The 18,542-nt window shown below is 41.8% G+C and overlaps 1 long non-coding RNA gene across 2 annotated transcripts in view; it reads left to right on the plus strand.

Moving 5' to 3' along the window:
* The first annotated feature begins 7,907 nt into the window (after nt 1-7,907).
* The window catches only part of LOC136789800 (uncharacterized), a 33,046-nt gene continuing 22,411 nt past the window's right edge, over nt 7,908-18,542 (plus strand). Inside the window, exons 1-2 of one of the 2 annotated variants that reach the window (XR_010828815.1) lie at nt 7,908-8,188; nt 15,534-15,559. This is a non-coding gene — a long non-coding RNA (uncharacterized lncRNA). The remainder of the gene's footprint in view (nt 8,189-15,533; nt 15,560-18,542) is intronic. The other variant, XR_010828814.1, reaches the window with a different exon arrangement.

Consider the following 18,542-nt stretch of genomic DNA (forward strand, 5'->3'; position numbering starts at 1 on the left):
AACAACTAACAGTTGTTTCACTAATTTGATAAACTGAGGTTTCAGGTATATGATCATTCCATTTACAGTCATTTTGTTGTAACCTACAAAGTTGCATCGTCCTCCTCCCACGTGGGTCTTTGAAGAAAGCCGAAGCTGCCAGCACGTGCTTGCTGTGAGGGCAGGATTTGCCCTCCCATGTGTGGCTGCCCCCAAGCAGCTCAGTGTGGTCCTCCTTGGGACCTGCTCTTCTCATATCTTTCGTTTCCTCTGGCTCAGCTGATCGCTGAGCATCTTGCAACACTTTCCTGGCCATGGCCCCAGCTGTACGTGGGCTCGGCTCTCTGTCATTATGCCGCTGTTGCTACTGGTTTCATTTCATCTGCTGTCCTGAGCCTGTTGTTGTTACATATAAGCCTGCCAGATTTGCCTGCGCGATTGTTCTTTTGTCCAGATGGATGTTTAACTCATGCCATTTAGTGCTGATCTGGTTTTCCTATTGCTTTCTGCCTACCCAGGGGAAGAGGTTTTGTATTAAAATTCTCCTGGAGTGCTGAGTCACTTGAACTCTGCTACTGTGTCATGTGCTCGGTTGTCTGAGTACGGGACCTGGTTATGTCATATCTTGCAAAATGTGTTTTCTGTTTCCCCATCAGAGTTTGGCCTGAACGCCTTCCAAATTATCCACCTACTAGAAACTGGGAAAGCTCTCCCTTATGATGTAATTCCCATCTTAGAAGATTGTTTTGATCTTTTCCAAGAACCTGGTTGAGATTTTACAGCCAGGACGCTTTTTGCATGCTTTGCTCTTGCTGTATGTTCTCAGGCAGAAGGGGGGTTGCTTCTCATGATTTGGCCAGCCACGTAATTGCAAAATGCCAACAGTTCGTGCTGTTGCCCCCTCAGATTATGTTACTGTGTGCTCAGAGATGTTCTAATCCAGAAAACACTTGGTTGCACTCTTAAAGACATATAAACGTTGCTGGTTGGGTTTCCTCTAGTGACTGAGTTGGTGTTCACCAGACCCTCCCTGGGGTGGCTGAGGCTAAGCTCGAGCCCAAAGAAATTCATTATCCACAGCGCTTCCCCTGCAGACTCATCCTGATGCAATATTCAGCAGACAGTTTTGCCTTGAACAAATCAAGTGCTCTGGCTTCACTCACTGGTAATCAGCAGTGACATTTCTTTTGTGATGCTGCTCAGTGTTTGTGGGCTGATGCAGATCCCCAAGCATCTGCAAGGTTTTCAGTGCTATCGGACTAGCGAGCCAGTCTGAGCAGGTTTCAAAAGACGTAATGAGCCATTTTCTTAGCAGCCTTGTAGCTTCCTTCCTCAGTGACTCCCTGCTGCATTTCTCATCCCTCATTGGCTGCATATGTCCTATTTATAGCTTCACTTCCTTGTCTCGTGTCCTTGTGCATCGGAGTGCTTGACCTACAGTGACTGCTGTCTCACCCTGAGGACATTTTCTGGCTCTGCTGTACCACATCAGGGCTTACATTGTCCTGCCTCCTGCTGGGTCTTACGCTTGCTTCCATAAACCCAGGCAATGCGCCTTGCGAGAATTTCACATTGAGGATTTGTCTTCATCTGGTGGCTTTAGAGCAGTTTTTGGTATGTCACCAACACACGGGCACATTTCTGCAGCCGGATAGTGTTCATTGTTGCTGTGATGAGCACTGCAGCTGCCTCCACTGTTTGCATGGAAATGAATCAGTTGTTGATCCTGCAGGCTCGCGGTGGGCGTACTGGTTTGTGGCTGGCAGCCTTCTCTTGCAGTCAATGCGAGGCCACTTAAAACAACTGAGTTGACTCCGGTCTCTGTTGTGTGTCTTAAAGACCTTTAACCTGTCCCTTTCTGGCTTCATACCTGCTACTGTCTGATCCTCTCCCTCACAGAAATCAGCAGCCCTCACAATTTTCCAAGAATTGCACCAAATTTATATTTATTTCTCCAAGCTTTTGTTTGCTCAGGCTGAGTTCATCCCCAAAATAAAACATTTACATGTGCACTCTGTGTGTCTACATGTGCATGAGGTGTCTAAGCTTCCACAGTCAATGAAAGTCCAGTCCACAGAGACAGTGGAGCTGAAAAAAGGACTCAGGTGGCCAGCTTTGCACACCTACTTTGAGGCTGAATGGCTGAATTGCAATCTCCACTGCAGTCCCCATTGCCTGTAATGACAGATGAGGGAATGTCATTGCCTAAAACCAGTCTAGTGCTGCCTGAGATCCCCTAGGATATCTGAAACATCTGCAGCGGATTGCCCAATATGACAGAGTAGCAGACGGAGACGAGGCCAAATACTCCACAGAACCTGAAATGACACGGGACACTGGACACGTCAGCCTCCACATACAGAACTTTAGACATCTAGCACACATGTAGACACCTACATTTGGATATCTTCCTATTAGAAAGGTGGCTAGGGCTGTTTGAAACGCCCTTGGATCCACTGCTTGGTCTCCAGTTGCTGTTCCTGGGCATCTCAGTTTGGGCAGCTGCATCTATCTCATCATGTTTGCAAAGTGCCAGAGCATTGTCTCAGCTGATTAATCTGCCACATACCTCCACAAACACTGTTATTTGTTTCTGTGGTGTGTTGTTTCTTCCCGTCTCCCTACTGAGATAATAAAGGAGTTTTCCATGATTTTCTCATCAGTATTCAACAGTCAGCTCTGAACACAGAATCATTACCAGCTTTCACTCTTTTTATGCCTGTGCTTTTACATTGTACCTTAGTATTTTCTTTCTAGAGGTCACACTTGGAACTGTATTTTCCTGTTTATTTCTCATTTTGTCCACATTCTCTGGCCAAAAAGACCTCACCTTTTTGTGGTGTGTCACATCTGATAACATTTAAGCTCCCATACTTTCAAACAGCTATTAGCAGCACAACTATTTAAGAGAGCGCAACTCATATTCTACCATATGTACTTGGAGATGGCTTGGAATGCCTCCTCCAGACTTTTTCTTCTTCCAGCTTGTACTTCATTGCCCAAGATTTGAGTACATTTATGAAGAGGTAAAGTAGAAATATTTTTGCTATGTTAAAGGAGATAGCTGGCAAACATCCTGATAGCCATATTCATGAGCATTTTTTTCTCTCACTGTTAATACAGTGTCTCTAGATTGCATGAAAATAAAAACTTCCTTATCACAACAAATAGAAAACATAAGAATAAATATGTACGTATAATGCTTGAACACTTAAGTGTTTTATTTGATTTTCAATAGCCTCAAATGGAACACATAATTGTTGCAGCCACTAGAATTAGTGTCTGACCTACATTTATGTCAAGAACTGCATTAAAACACATAAAAGTGAAAGAAAATATGGTTTTAGATAGCTCTTTCCAGTTATTATTTGATGAATAAAATCTCTCACCCAGATCTCCAGTAGGTGTAAATGTGACTCACAGAAAGGGGGCTGAAAGACTTCAGGTAAAGGCAACAACCCTTCCCAGCCCACTCATGTATGTTAATTTAAGAAAAGCAAACATTTGTAACAGAAAGCCATCCAGCTAGAAATGTTGAGAACATGTGTTTTCCTTGTTGTAGCACAGCCAAAAGAGACAAACTTCCATTTACACAGTATCACATTTTGCCAAATTAACAATAAAAGTAGTATTAATATTTAATATTTATATGACATTGTCATCAGGAGGCCAGTTGGGTCTGATCCCTACGGTGTGAGATGTGCGGACACTGAAAATGATTTTGATTCTTTTTGTTTGTGTTGAGGAACCACTGTGGTGTTCTGCAACCCCATTGTGCCTGCCAAGATGTGGGCCCCAGCTCCAAAAGGCTCATGAGTATTTTAGGACAATTTACTTTTATAACTGTAAGTTCTTTCTTTGTATCTTTTTGACTTAGTAACAAAAGCTGGGTTTATATGTGTGAATCAGAAAATTATGGGATCTGATTCAAGTAACACCCCTTCAGGATGTTACTGAGTAAGGAAAGAGGATGTTTCTTACGGCTAGAACAGATTTGCAAGAGGAAAGATGCACGTATTTTTATGCTTTCGCATGGAAAACTTTAACACCATAGTTGTTTTTGTTGTGGTGGTTGGTTTTTTTGGAGGTTTACAGGTGTCTAAACAGACTGGTTTTGAAGCAGGTGAGAAGTTTTGATTTATCAAAGCCATATAATTTTGTTCAAAGGTTTGGATAACCACCCACAATGAGGATCCCTGGGTATTGTCTTGTCCCCTGAATGCTTCAACTCCCTCTCCTCAGGCATTACAGGGAAGGAGCTGTTTGCCAGTGCATGAACTGCATCCTTCAGCACAACCACTAAATAAGTAATGATCACAATATTACTACTACTACCACCACCAATTTGCCATCAGACATCTCTCAGGTCATTGTAATACACTTACCTTAAATTTTAATAGCTTCTCTTTCAACATAGGCGTATTTGGCCTAAGGTGCATTTAGATATTCACTGACAAGAAAAATCATTCTCTGGCCAGCTGGGATGGTTGAGCCACCAACTCCACGCAGCTGGATAATCATAAGAGTATCTGAACTGCTTCTTCATTGTGATGTGTTGTCTCCAGCATTACTGCCATTTCAGCAGAGATCTTTGCATGAATGCATCCACCTGGTCCTGCCCAGGGACAGAGCTTGAGCAGACACAAGATGGGTATCCAGCCCAGCTGTGAGCCTGTAACGCTTCAGCTGCCATCACAAAGTCATCCAGGAGGGCTCACAGCTAGCATAGGCAGCTGTGCCTGGGGCTGTAAGGAACCCCAGGGCCATGGTTTTGGTGGCTTTGGGACAGTCTTTGGTTTTATTCACCTTGGAGAGACAGGAGATTGGATATTCCTATGAAGGACACAGTTTTTTGGGTTGAAACTTAACAGTATAGAAATGACAGGTTGGAAGTAAACAATAAGCAAGCTGGTTCCAAAAGCTGGATGCATCCACTTTAGCTTTTTAGCTTTAGCAGGTGCACGTTTTTAACTCTCTTTATTGTCCCCACTCTCCATACTTGGATTTGCATCATGGAGATCTCTGAGTTCAAGAGCCAGATTTCTTAAGAGGAAAGTGAACCAAAAGATATGCTCCAGGCCAGCACCTAATGTGCTCCAACAACTAACAGGCATCCTGTCCTGATGACCATGTCAGAGCTGTTCTGAAATAAAACCACAACAAACACACAGTGTGGCTATTAGGTCCTCAGCACAAACAGTTTTGCTCCAATTGCAATCTGCAATGGGATAATCTGCTGCTCCTGTTGCACCATTTCACTTGCAAATGCAGACATAGCCAGAAGCTGTGTGTGCCTGTAAGGAGCTCAGACAAATGTGCAATCTCACTGCCTCTATGTGACAGTCTCTCTCCCAGAACATCAATGGTTCCCCCAGTATTTATGAGCCCAGGGATTGTTCTTTGGTGAATAAATTGCAGCAGATAGATGTGTCTGAAATTTCTATCATCTAGGACTCTTAGTAAACTCTCTGAAAACTAGATGGATATATCTGAAAAGCATTTCTTGGAGCTATATGGAGCAAGAGTTCACTGCATTTGTATCATGCCTTGCAGAGTTATTTTTCTTGTATTACTTCCAGAATCTTTGCTACACAACAAATTCAGACAAAATAATTTGTCTGACAAAACCAATCATATAAATAGTGTAATTTCACACAGAGATTTTCAAAGCATTATTTATCTTGGCCAGTTAAAGAGCGATTCTCAGCTCTGAAGACAGGAGAAGAAATGTTGTCCTGATCTATGTATGCTTATCACTCGGGTTCCAGGGATGCTAAAGCTTTGAACATCTAAAGGCTCTGCTACATCCTCAGCTGTTCCGCTTCTTACCTGACTTTATTTATGTCTCCAGGTTATATTGTACAGGCATAAAAACAAGGTTCACAACCAAATTAAATGGTTGGCCTAAAATCTAACACTATTAGGCTACTTCCTAATACGTAGGAAAGGCACACCGTGTTCCTTGTGAAGAAATACCATGCTGTGGCTTTAATGTAGCCTCATGCATAATGCAAGAAGCCTTGGTCACCAGACCATGTTGATTTTTTTTTTTTTTTTTTTAACAGAAATGCAATAGTGGCTAGGAATTTTTCTGAGGCACTTCACAAGAATTTTTCCTCTTCAGCTACTAACACTGTAGCTTTAATACATCATGGACCAATTCCAGCCCCTGGCACTTTTAGTAGTAACTTTCATCTTTAAGTCTATAATCCTGTAGAATAGAAATGTGGTATGTATATATATATGTTCCATGAGTGCCAATTCTAATAGACCTCTATTTACTTAAAGTAAGATGTATTTGAGAACTTATTTAAAATAGTGCACCACTTTTCTTCCCTTGAACCCACCCATCTACTTCTCCAACAAATGAGAAGTTTCCACCTCCAAACTGGAATGATCACTTATCAGAGGCCTTCTCTGGACCGTGTATTCCTTCCGTCACTGTTCACTAACCTGACCTGCAGTGCACAGGAGGATAAAGGGTAAGACATTGTGCAACTTGTAGGAGGTGTAGAATGAAGCAGAAACAGGATCAGTGGAATGCTTGAGTTGAACCCAAAGACTCTAAAGGACATACAAAGAACATCAAATATGCTCAGGTTTGAGTGAGTTTTGGTTAAATATTCTGCCCAAACATGACATTTCAGTGGACTTAGGACTGTTTCAATAGTTAGAATTCATTTGTCATTTTTGAAGGGCAAAGAGAGAGATACATGATGACAGATTACTTGATTTAAAAGCCACCTCTCCCCTTTCTTTCAGTAGTTCATTGGGCAAATGTCTCATTTAAAATGCAGGAAATAAGGCTTTAGTTTCCTCACCTGCCTGAGGAGATCTGAGCTTGCCCTAATTTCCCAGGAAGGGCCGCTAATCACCAGACCCTTAGGTATCTTCTGGTGCAGGAGGGAGACAGAAGGAAGGTTGTTTTTTCAATACCTCCAATAGAATGTGTTCTACTTTGTTTACAATATTGAAATATTCATGAGAGCAATGCCTTTCCTCTCCACTGCAGAGCCTAAACGTCATGATATAGAGCCATTCTCTCTGGCTTAATGAATATTTCAATATTTTATATACAGTGGAACAACATTAACAGGGAAAAAAACAAAAACACAAAAAACAACAAAATGAAAGAAAGTATTTCTCAGCAGAATATTCCCCTGTGCAATAGCTGTAACTTCTTTCTCTAGGTTCAGATCTCAGTGTAAAAAATAGGAATTGAACCCCTGGCTTCTACCTCCAGTCTGGACTCTGAATCCACTGAGTAAAGAGGTAGTAGCACCTGGCAGTGGCATTTTTTAAAATATTAATTGAATTCATTCTTTTTTTTTCTTTAAATGAAGACAAAATAGAAATTCATTGTTGTGCTTTTTTTCTTTTCTCTTTTCTTTTTCATTTAACCAGGAAAATCTGTTAATTCTTCTTATTAGTTCATTGAGCTACACCAGATTTCATTCCCAAAATTGAGAAGTCAGTAATTTGCATGCCCCCTGACTTAGGATTATTAGAGAAATATGAGGGGAAGGTAAGATAAATTTGCTGCTGTCTAATGTAAAGATCAAAAAGCAATGGTTGAAAATATGATATGAGCAATTTTGGAATTGCCTTCTGATTGTCTCTTGATGATATAAGATCAAATATAATCCATCTATGAAGGAAAAGTCTTTTTTTCCCCTTTTTACCAGTACATACAGAAATTCCACATGAAAGTTGTCAGGTTTGTGAACACGGGGAGCAGACTTTTCATATAAGGACTCTTTCTGAACTCTTGCTTTTCAGGGTATTGCTGCTGTTTAACAATGAGTTGTTGGATTTACTTCAAACCCCTTAGCAGAAAGATCTCTCTCCTGGCCATACACCGGAGCACCTGAAATTTCAGGCTGTCAGGAGGTGTCCTGCCTCTATTGTCTGATCAAAGTCAGGGTAAGAGGTCCAGAATCTGGTTTATTATGAAAAATGTCTAACAGCTTATATTGTAACCCCCTTAGTTTTTTAGCATTCTACTTTTTTTTTTTTTTCTTTTCTGCTTAGGATGAGTTCCAATTCATGCCAAAAATTGCCCTGCCAGCACTGAGGCTCCAGTTTCATTGCTTTATTAGGTCTTCAGCTACATGATTAGCCCGAGGGATAGATCCACAAATAACAGCTGCTCAGCTGGGGTGTTTCCTTAATCCATGCCTCTCCCTTTCAGAATCAAAGACATACAGAGGTACGAGAAAATTATCTCTATCCTACAGAGCTTTACAGAGCGAGTGGGAAGGTGGGTAAATGGGCATGTCTCTACTGGAAATCTTGTAGAGGCTAAGAGGAGGCAACTGCACTTCACTGATGGAAATGCTCTCTGTTGACACATTTAAGCTAAATTAATTTTTTCATCTTTATGCAGCAAACTAAGATCTAAACTGTCTGGGGTATAGGAACAAGTGAACCCAGAAAGATAGCTATAACCAAGCTGCTGTGTGAGCAGCACCATGGAAGAGCTGAGGGTGTTTTTAGTGCTAATTATTGTGCATAATAAAACTTATTTATCTTCCTACTTAGGAAATCCTGTGGATATTCTGTATTCATCCATTCCCACCTCTTCAATAGTTTTCTTCATATCTCTATATATGTATGTTTAAATTCAGGAAATTGTACAAAATACGGAACTTGAATGTTGTTTTATTTGCTTTGAGGTAAATACCAATAGTTCTACTGAGATAATTGACCAAAACCTCAATTGGTGAAATTACTCTGAAGTTATTGGTTGCAATAGAATACTGTTTATTTATATTAATTAAAATATGGTTAACTGAAGTTAAAATGGTCCAAAATTTAAGCAAATCAGAAAAGAAGCAGGGTTGTCCATTTATTGATTTAATACCTTCTGTGTTTTTTTGATAGACTGTTATCTGAAATAATTTAATGAGTCTCTTCCAGCCAACTAAGTAAAATCTGATGAAAAAACCAAAAGTTTATTTCTTAGCTGTAACAAACCTATGTCCTTTAATATAAAGACATTTCTTCTCTGTCTGAAAACTTTAAGATGTGCCTAGGATAAATTTTGAGATGATAGGAATTATTGTGCTAGTTGCAGAAAGAGATTCTGTCCCTTTATCAGCCTGAGTTTTTAAAACAGACCCATAGGGTAAGTAGGCCTGTATTAAAATCTGAAAAACAAAATAAAAGGGAAGAAAAAAAAAACATTTCTCTTAATTCTTGGCCTATTGGACTCAAGTGGATATGTATCCTCCATGCACACAAGTGTGCTTCTGTATATCTGGAGCTCAAGAGAAGGCTGACAGAGCAGATGCAAGATGAATGGTTCCCATAAGAGCAAGATGCCCAGTACTTTCTTGCAATTTTAAAGCATCTCTCTCCTCCAAATAAATTATTGTAGTTATTGGCCCTTCATTACTCTAGAGATTTCTATTTATTTATTTATTTATTTATTTATTTTCTGAAAGGATTTGGAATAAAACATACCACTGCCAGTGACATAAATAGTGTTTTATTTCTGCTAGCTGTGCAGACCACCACTTAAGGGAGAGGGAAGCAGCATTCTGCCCTTCCTTTTGACTCATGGAGAGAATATCTGACTAGTTTCCCATTGAGACCTCACTTTGTATAGCTATAAAAGTGGTGAAATTGCAGAGGTTGATTTCAGAGAGTGATTTGAAGCTTGGCATAGGTCTAAGTCAGAACACACCTTCTGTCAGCTAGAAAAGGGCTGGGTAGGAACCAGCAGGAATATGAAAAGTCTGAGGCAAGTCTGTAGCATTCATAAAAAACAACTATAGAAGTTCACAGACCTGAAGGGAGGCTGTGTACCTGCTAATATGTTCCGTTTTTACTCATTATCCTAACTGTTTTGATAAAGGATACAGCTTCTGCCTGTGAAACTTTCAGTATCACTAGTCTAGAGCTGCTTTCATGTCAGATACACAGGTTAAGATTTTCTTCCCCCAAAGGTGCTACAATTTAACTGCTGACTGCTATTTTTAACCTTTTCTCTGTACTTTCTGCTGTTATGCATTGGTAGTCAGGTCGGTTTTTTGCTATGTCCCTGTCTCAAGGAGCACATACAGTGCTTGCCTATTTGTCTTCTGGTGCCCCATTACCGTGGTTGTCACAGCTTGATGCCTGACTGTGTGGTACTCATTGTGCTAATTGCTTCTCCTCTGCATAAAAGGAGAACTTCAGGTAACTCAGTGCTGCCTCAGAGATGGAAACATTAAGAAGAGACGAGGTTATTCTATTTAAAACATTCACAGCTCTGAATTCGTGCATTGAAAGAGACGAGTCTGATGGTGATCCTCTGGGCTCAGTGATCACAGTGGGAATTTTGCCAGTGGTGTTAACAAGGTCCAAGACTCCTTTGAGAGCTCCAGATAGTCCTCATTGAGTTTCAGGTATTTACCCAGTGGGGCTTCATTTAAAGATAGATCTGTTTCTCTAAATATTCTTTGTTACAGCCAGGCACTAACAGCAGAGAGACAGAGCTGGCACATAGCTTACAGTACTCACCTCCCTCCTGCCCTGCAGCAGCTCTGCGGGGGAGCTGTGGGGCTGGATGGGCATATGGTAAGAGATTGCCTTCTTTAGGGAGGCTGATTCACCTAACCCTTAAATGAAACACCACACAGAGAAGGATTCTTTAAGCTGCACTTTTTTTGTGCCTTTTAATTTACAGCTTACAATTATAGCAGAGCATATGGCAATGCAGATGAGCAGTCAAGGTCCGGACCCCTGGGATGAGTGTAGCTGCAGTCCTACCTGAGTGAAACCCAATGACTTCTGCCAGGGATGACTTGGTCCCAGGAGCCATCTGCTTCCTTGCTGGGGAAAAGCTGTGTTGGCTGCGTGGAGCTGGCTGCTCAGGAAGCAGAACACAATGCCCAGTGCAGTCACACAGCCACCAGCACGCTCGGAAATGCAGGGAGTTGCACAACCATACCTGCTTTTGGGTGTGTCTAGATGTAGCTGAACCCAGACTACGTACTAATAGTTTTCTGCAGTCTCCTTGGGTGAGGGACAAAAGTAGAATAAGCCTCTTGTTGGGATAGTCACATTTCCCTGTGCTCCTACTAAGCAATTAAGAGTGTAAAGAAGTAGAAAGCCATGTCTACTCGCCCTGTTACTCAACGTGCTGCCATCCTGTTCACTCAGGGAGTAATGTGACAATAAAATAAAAATCTCAGGTTTATGCTGCTGGTTGGGGACATTTGTACAGACAATTTATACCTCAAAAAGGTATTTGCTCCGATGCTTATCCATCAAAGAAAAGATCTCAATTTGAAAATGCATATACTATAAATCTGCTATCAGGTGAAAAAAGCTGGCATGGGTTGTCCAAGTGCCTTCACTGTCTGTAAGAACTGTCTGTCAGCTCAGTTTCTAAGGACAACTGCTACATCTGCTGCAGTTTTGATCCCTCGGTTCTGTTTCTCTGTCGTCATCTCTTCAGTCCTGCTAGAGACATCACTCCTACCAGTATTTAATTCCTGTGCAGTCCTTGGACCTTGTTCTCCTGCCACTTGTCCCTGTATGTGTTGAGGGTGACACCAGTTGTGCCAACATGCCAGAGCTGTTGTTCCTCTGCACCCCTGCTCTCAAGGTCTGACTTTCCCCTACCACATGTGTAAGAGTTAGGAAGGACCTTCAGCTCTTTCTCCAGTGCTGTGTTTCTTCTTACTACTGCTTTACTCAGTGCAAGTGGCTGGAAAGTTGTGCGTCAGGGAGGCTGAGTGCAGATGTTTTGGGGGTCATTGGAACCTGGAATTTGTCCTGTCTTTATGTAAATGGTATCAACTGCTCGATGGTACTAAAGGACAGAGTGGCATTTTCAAAGCAGAAGGTTGCTGAGACTGTAAGTCCAAAAGAATAATGGGATTTGTATGGGAGAAGTACCTAATCCCTTTCATAATAAACAGATTTATGAATGACAGATGTGGACAAATAATGAATGTTTCCCATTCAAGATCAAGTATTGAGTGAGCACAAGAAAATAAGGTTGCAGCTCTGGATGAATTTTAAACACCCTTTAACATCTCAGAGTTCGGTGTTGGAGAAGACCTATCTGATCATTCAGTTCTGCCTGTGTTCCTTACTTTGTTAGTGTTAAACACTTTTAATTCTGCAGGCACTAATAAAAGCTGAGGTGGGCTGAGAACGAAGAGATGCAAATAACTACTAAGATTTCATGCTTTATCCGAAGTGTTCAATAAAGGTTTTTCACTGTGAACACTTGAACACAAACAGTAAGTGTTAATTGAACTGAATAGTGTGAATGTGCATATCGGGCTTGTCAGCAGTAATAAGGCCAAAGAGACAGCAGTGAGGATTATTATATCCAAAGAAAAAAAAATGATTCAAGAGGCACTTAAGTTTGGACAAGTTCTCTGAAGTGTGTAAAGTGCTTGGGACTTGAGCACATATGGTAAAGTCTTAATACAAAAAATAGAAAAGGAAATAACTTTTTCTTGCTAGGTCATCTACTCAATCTCCTTGTCAATGTAGGATCTTTCTCCAAGGTATTCCCTTCGGGGTTAACCTTCTAGTGTTTTATTAATTCTAATTTTGAGATTGTGTCTTCACTGATACAGTGAATAATTAACTCAAGGAACTCCTTGCTGCAGGCTAGCCTTGGAGCAAATTGGTAGCTTTTGTGAAAACGCTCTGATGCATTTTGTTAATAGCATCTGCACCTGCGCTACTGGCAAATGAAACTGAGGCTATCAATCTGCAGGGTCTGGTCTCAAGACAATTTCCTTAATGGTATGCAAGAGCTGGATTATAAGGCATTTGATTCAGCCTCTGAAGGACCTCTCCGTTCACTTAGAGACAGGAAATCAGGTTTTCTAACCAAGCTAATGTATGAGGTTTTCTAAGGCATCCATCAGCAATGTAGCTAAACTGCCTGTGTCAGTGCAGCAATAAATATGAGTGCAATCATGTTAAAGGATGCACAGTGTGATTAAACTGGCTGCATGCTCAGCACAAAAGATGGCCTCAGACCAATCTCACAGTTGATGGACCACATCTGCCATATGCTAAGGCAGAAAATTATAGACACGGGCGCAGGCTGCAGGTGAACTCCTCACAGCTGTGTGTCTGAGCGTCTCGTGTCTAGAGCAAGGTGAAGGGCTGCTGTATTCACAGCAGTAAATTAGATGGTGTTAGGGAATGTATCTGGGAACTGGGACTGGATCATTTGTGCTGTTAAACTGTCAGGTCAGCCCCTGGCATCCTGATGGCTTCGTTCAAACTGGATCTCTGGTAAACCTCTGGGCTTGTCTGGGGAGACAGTATGAGACAGGAGTCATTCCCCATGGGCAGCTGGAACATGGTCACCTTACTCTGCAGGGAAGACACGGGTTGCTCCCCAAAGTCTGCTGAGAAATAGTCCTGGGCACATGTGGCCTGCTGATCCAGGTGGGGTTTGGGGTGCTCTGTGCCCACTCCTGCAAGCTGGGGCCTCTGTGTCTGGGTCCAGCCCTTGTGCTGCTCACTTCAGGCTTGGGGCATCCAGTGGCAGAGCGTGTGAGAGGCAAAGCCTAGCAGGGTTCATAGGAGGATTTTGGATGTCACTGCTGTCAGGATGATGTTGACACCATCGCACTCAAGGTCCCATGGGGCCAGCTCCTGCCTCATTGTCTTTCGCAGAGCTTTTCACACTTGCTTGCCTGCCACAACGATCTGCTCTCTTCATCGCCCTTTGTAGTCTCTAGGCTTGTGCCCATACAGCTCCCTCTGCCAAAATGTCATTGCTGTTCTTCCTTTCCTCTTTTCTATGGCCTTCCCTGAACTGCACCCTTTCCAAAAAGGCTTGTGAACCCCAATTCCCAAACAGAAGAGGGTAACTTAAAAGTAAACCATGTGAAAATAGTTAATTAAAAAATATATGGTCTGTATTTATTAATGTGTATGTTTTTATATACATAAATTTTTAAATATATATATCCACATATATCCATATGTATACATAGCAAGGTAAATGAAAACCGAAAAGACAAGACTAATAAAGTATTTCAGGTTCTTCCATGGTCAGCTTCTCCCACAGCAACTGAATTCCTGACAAATTCTCTGTTGTTATCCTAGTGATGCCTCAGCAGCAAAGGGAGAGGAAACAGGCAGGAAGAAAGACAGGTTAGTGGGGGAACTCGGATCAGATCCAACCTGATCGAAGCCAACCCAAGGCCTTTCGACCAGAGCATGGTGCATGGGGTGTCCTTCACCTGCATTCTGCTGGGTGCTGTGACCGAGTGAACAGCAATAATAAAGAAAGACCCACACATCCCTCAAACCTAATGTCATGTAGACTGATGTGTAGGACCAGGAAAAATAGTTACCACTGAAGTGATTTAGGGTTAGTAACCCAGACCACCTACACATTATTGGACTGAAAAATGTCCAAGTTCAGTTTTCAAAATGCTTCTCAAAGTGTAGCCTGCATGCCATATGTCTGCAAATGTTGCCTTCTACAGTACGTACAAGGAAATCCAACAGCCTTGGAAAGCTCATATTTCATTTGATGCTGCTGCTGTGTTTATAAGAAACAGAAGAAAAATAATGATCTGATGGCAGAATATGATTTATAGCTTTATGCGTAGGAGTGGGATGAAAACCCTGCCTCCTGGCAGACAGCCTCCTGTCCTGCATCTTTCCAGTCAATTTCAACTCTGCGACAAACATCTAAAAGGAGTGGAGTTAGAGCTGACTGAGTTTTCCATTTAGAAAAGGCTGGGAAGTGGCCAGATATCTAAAAATGATTTTTGACTGAAGAATCTAGGAGCAGACAGAAGCATTTCCGTTAGCGTTTTGCATTGCATTGTACTTTGAACTACATTTTGGTTTTGGTTTAGGATGTAATTGCTGACTTTCTGAAGAGCTGATGGAGATGCAAAGTCAAACCAACATCCTGCAGAGGACATTTCACATGTGAAAGTGGCACCACACATCAAAAGAGAAGCAAATACAGGGAATTTGAGTGGCAAATAGTGGTAGTACAAGTTCTTAGGACGCACTAAGAGGCCAAACCTTGAAGCTCTATCCAGAACTGAGGCCAGTTTACACCAGATGTATATTACAGAAAATGAAACCACATAAAAGGCTGAACATCTTCACTACAGGATATCAAAATCAGAGGGGATTTATTTTCAGTTTTCTAATGGGGAAGGTGCAAGGGACATAATTTTAGCTCAAAGACCAATTCTTGCTGACAACAGGATAAAGCTAGTTAAATAGTTTCAGTCAGAAGGAGAAGTCATTTGCAAGTCCAATTCTTTGAATTTGAATAAGATGTAAGATCCAACACCTTTGAAGTCCAGAGCATTCAAATATCTAAGACATCCAGAACCCAACTGCCCTCAATTCATGTTAGTGGGAGCTAGATGCTTATCTGGTTTTTGAACATCTGGCTGAAATGATATATAAAAATGGACTTCAGCTCTGAAACATCTTAAAGAATTTTTAATCTTTCTTTTTCGAATTGGGTAGCATGTAAATGTGGTTTGGCAAAACTTTGCTGTAAAATGAAACCGAAGGATAACTTTGGATTTTATTTTTTTTTTCAGACTTTCCAGCACTGAAGGTGGCTTTGGTAAGTGGATATGGTTTGGCCCCATTCCTAATTCTGACAAAGAGCAGGGGGTACTTGATACAAAACTGGGAACTATTTTTAGAGAATATAAAAGAAATTATTTACACAAAAGGCTCCTGTGCAGCAGAGTGCACTGAAGGGTCTTCTACAAAAAAATGCTGAGTCTGGAGGAGGGAGATATATTTTTATGACTTGGAATCCCAGTTACAGCAAGATGAGTGTCTCCTTCACATTTCTTATTCAGGCCCTAAATAAGTGACTCCCACTTGGCCATGCATATGAACAGCCACCAGCAGATGAATAGCACAGGTCCTGAGCATCAGCTGAACTGATCTGTCTCTGGAGGAGATGCCATAGTCACTGCTTCCTTAAAATCCAGCTCTGTTTTGCAACCAGTTCTGCAAACTGACTGAAGGACACATTAAGCCTTTCACAGCATTGTGAAAGCAGAAAAGGAATGAATTGTTCATCGGCCCTAAAGAACATTTATCTTCAATATTGGTGCTCATGGTGCCTCAAGCCCAGATGCAGCTGTTTATAATATGCAAAGTATGAAGCCCTGCCCCATACTAACACAATACAATAAATAAACATTTAAAGATCAGCAACGACTGTAGGAATCTCCACTCTCAACTGAATCAAATCCTGCCTCTTGCTGTCTCCAGCTCTCAGCTACAGAGGTGTCCAGACAAGACCCATGAGTCCTCAGGCAGCTGGAAATGTCCTGCAGACAAATCTCTTCCCAGGCCTGAACTGCAGAGCAGGGGGCTTTGTTTGCTGCTAAATGGCCTTTCTCTCCTTGTCTGTAGTTCAAGCCCAGAGAAAACATACAGTGATGCTGTCAATGTCTGCTCAATGACCTATGGTAGCCGGTCTCGAGTAAACAACTACCTAAATCACAGGTGCTGTCATGTTTGGTGGTATGAGCCACAAGACCAAAGATGCAAATAGATGGAAGACAAAATGCTATTTTCCTGCACTGCAGTGTTTTCTGCAGGTCACAGCGAGGGCATATCAGTATGGGCAGCATGGGTCAGCCACATGAGAAGCAGTTTACACCAGAGCAAAACCCTTGCAAAAAGCTGACTGGTACAGAACGTCAGAAGGCATTTGCACAAGTGTTGTTAGCCCTATTCCCACCCATCTAAAATCCTCCTACACCAAAATTCACAAACATGCCAGCAAAAAAACAGGGGCAAAATAAAAGTAACAAATTAATGTTTAACATTTAATTTTTTTTTTTTTTTTATTTGGCTGGAAATGAAAACCATTGTGACAACACTGCAGCAAACTGTCTGTGATTTTTTCTTCTTTGTACACTTTTTATTTTGTTTCCAAATGAACAGTGCATCCTTTAATTAACATGGGTGAGAAACACAGTCCTGAAGTCAGAGCACTGATAAAGGGTGTACAACTCTAGACTCTGAGACAAGACACAGATCCTCCTTCTGCCAAAAGCCTACACGTGACAGTAGTCAAGTCACTTCACAACTCTCCTCTCTCTATGGCACGTTTTTCCTCTTCAGCATTTATACATACACTTGGGGCATCAGAGTAGTCCTGAACTACAAGCACAGTGTCATGTTTAAATTGTCACAAAAATATGTGTGTGCGCATAATGGCTGTTGTTTGAACCACTGGTCTGAAATTGGACATGTCCAGCTATTTAGCATTTAATAGAGATCCTCAGTAAGCATAGAACAGGATTTTTAAGAAGCAATTCTTACACAGATGAGCTATAATTGATACGTACTCTCCTTGGGTGTGCACAATTATGGGGGGAGGGTCTTCAATAATTACAAAAGGTAAAACACCGGCCAAAAACACATTTCTAAGACAATGTCACCAGTAAAACGACAAGATCCAATTATATGACTCAGTGGTTCAACTAACAGCTATTTTACACATGCCAGATAAATGACCAAGAATGTCCTGAAAATGAAATAATAATAATAATAATAATAATAATTAAAAAGATCTCAAGATATTTTCTTGTTGCTGTCGGAAGGCCTCTCATCCTTTTGGTTTAATTCAAGACCTTTCTGCCCCTAGAGAACCCCAGCATCACCCACTAGCACTGATGAAGCAAAGGTCATGCCTGTGTGTGTGTGGGGCCATTGCAAGCCCCTCTGTCTCCCTCCCCTCTCCCTCTCCCAGCCTCTCTTTTTCTTCCCAGTTTTATAACTCAGCTGTAAGAAATTGCTTCTGGCTGAAAGCTGGCAGCAGAATTCTGGTTTCAGTCCAGGAATGATCCCCCCCCCCTCTCCTGATTTTCAAACCCTTTTCTTTTGGTCAGATTTAATCCACAAAAGTACGGGGTGGAGGAGGAGGGCAGTGCTGTGGCTTCAGCACAGAAGCTGGCCGGCCATGGCTGCTTTCATAATGCTTCAGTGGCTTTTTATTTTTCCAGCTGAAATAAGGGTGATTTCTGCATAATGTGACGGGGATATTTTTGTGTATATGTTTGTGTTTAAGTGGAAAATGGCTGAGTCATTTCGGCTCAAAAATGATTTTGCTGCGTGAGACGCTTTCTTTCTTCCCATTTCTCCTTCATTTTTCTTTGTGTTTGAAAGGAAGATCCAAAATAACACAGTCCTCTTTGGGTCAGTGAAAACTGCCGTCACAAATGCCTGTGTGTGCTTCTGTAGTGTCGGAGCTGAACAGAGAAATGGAAATGACAATGTTGGGACCATTGTAATGGTGGAGGCATCGTAAACAACTGGCAGCACTTCAAATGCTGTTCCTTGGATTATAGGAGGGCTTGAAAACCCAGACTGAAATCACATCTCATGCTGTGAAAAGGCAGTGAGGATGAGTTCCAATTTGTAAATTACCCATCTAAACAAAAGGGAAACGAAGTACTAGGAGAGGAGCTGCAGGGGCTCGGGGTGATGGCCTCCATCAGGTTCCTTGGTGTCTGTTGGTACTTTCCAGCCAGCCAGCAGCAGCAAGGTGAGCACCGTGACACATCCCTGGGCCCACC

Source organism: Anser cygnoides, chromosome 2 (assembly GCF_040182565.1).
Source record: "Anser cygnoides isolate HZ-2024a breed goose chromosome 2, Taihu_goose_T2T_genome, whole genome shotgun sequence".
Lineage (NCBI taxonomy): Eukaryota > Metazoa > Chordata > Aves > Anseriformes > Anatidae > Anser > Anser cygnoides.